Raw genomic sequence first — 1,590 nt, 5'->3', positions numbered from 1 at the left:
CAGGAAGTGGCCGTATCTCGGAATCGGAATGTCCCAGGAGCTGGGGATGGTGGGGTCTGAAGGGGCCCTATGGGCCCTCCCCATGCCCGGAGTATGGAGCTCCAAGTCGGCGTGGTTTTCGAGATACACCCGGTCAAAGTCCCATCTCTGACCGAGCATAACTCAGGAACCAAGCCGATTTGGGGCTCCATACTCTGGGGTCATGGGGGGCCCAAGGGTGCCTCCCCATGCCCGGAGTATGGAGCCCCAAGTCGGCGTGGTTTCTGAGATACACCCGGTCAAAGTCCCATATCTGACCGGGCGTAACTCGGGAACCAAGCCGACTTGGGGCTCCATACTCTGGGGTCATATAGCACAACGATCTGATGTACATTACAGATATTAATTATGCAAAATTGGCATAAAATCAAACTGTCCACAAAGAGCTCCGTCAAATAAGTTGCAGGTGGGATGCTGTTTTCGACTTAGACATTTTCAGCGGGTGAATCCCTGTAAAGAATTGGGGATTTTTCATCATATGTGATGAAGTCCCCAATTCCTGACAGGGATTCACCCGACTCGGAGAACCAGAGCTCCGGGCAGGGACCCACACCTAGGTCCACCCTCCGCCCGACTCGGAGAACCAGAGCTCCGGCCGTGGACACCCACCTTGGTCCACCCTCATACCCGCCTCAGGGAACCAGGGACCCGGCCTGGGACCCCCACAACACCACACCCTCTGCCCGGCTCGGAGAACCAGAGCTCCGGCCGTGGACACCCACCTTGGTCCACCCTCATACCCGCCTCAGGGAACCAGGGACCCGGCCTGGGACCCCCACGACGCCACACCCTCTGCCCAGAGTGAGAGAACCAGAGCTCCGGGCAGGGACCCCCACCCTGACCCAACCACTGCCCGACTCGGAGAACCACAACTCCGGGCAGGGACCCACACCTAGGTCCACCCTCCGCCCGACTCGGAGAACCAGAGCTCCGGCCGTGTACACCCACCTTGGTCCACCCTCATACCCGCCTCAGGGAACCAAGGACCCGGCCTGGGACCCCCACAACACCACACCCTCTGCCCGACTCGGAGAACCAGAGCTCCGGCCGTGGACACCCACCTTGGTCCACCCTCATACCCGCCTCAGGGAACCAGGGACCCGGACGTGGACCCCCACAACACCACACCCTCTGCCCGACTCGGAGAACCAGAGCTCCGGCCGTGGACACCCACCTTGGTCCACCCTCATACCCGCCTCAGGGAACCAGGGACCCGGCCTGGGACCCCCACGACGCCACACCCTCTGCCCGACTCGGAGAACAAGAGCTCCGGCCGTGGACACCCACCTTGGTCCACCCTCATACCCGCCTCAGGGAACCAGGGACCCGGACGTGGACCCCCACGACGCCACCCCCTCTGCCCGACTCGGAGAACCAGAGCTGCTGCACGGCCCCGGCCTCCACCCTCACCCGAGCACCGGCCGAACCCGGGGGTCCCACACTTAAGCCCGGGCATTAATGTCCCAGCCAACCCCGCGCCTCCAGAGAACCGGGCCACTGGTAACCCAAGATCGACTTAGGCTATGGCGGCCCGAGGAGAGTACCGGGGTG

This window comes from Siphateles boraxobius, unplaced genomic scaffold (assembly GCF_051911475.1).
Source record: "Siphateles boraxobius isolate OS27281-9 unplaced genomic scaffold, OSU_SipBor_1 245, whole genome shotgun sequence".
NCBI lineage: Eukaryota > Metazoa > Chordata > Actinopteri > Cypriniformes > Leuciscidae > Siphateles > Siphateles boraxobius.
Note: the sequence above shows the minus strand (reverse complement) of the source record.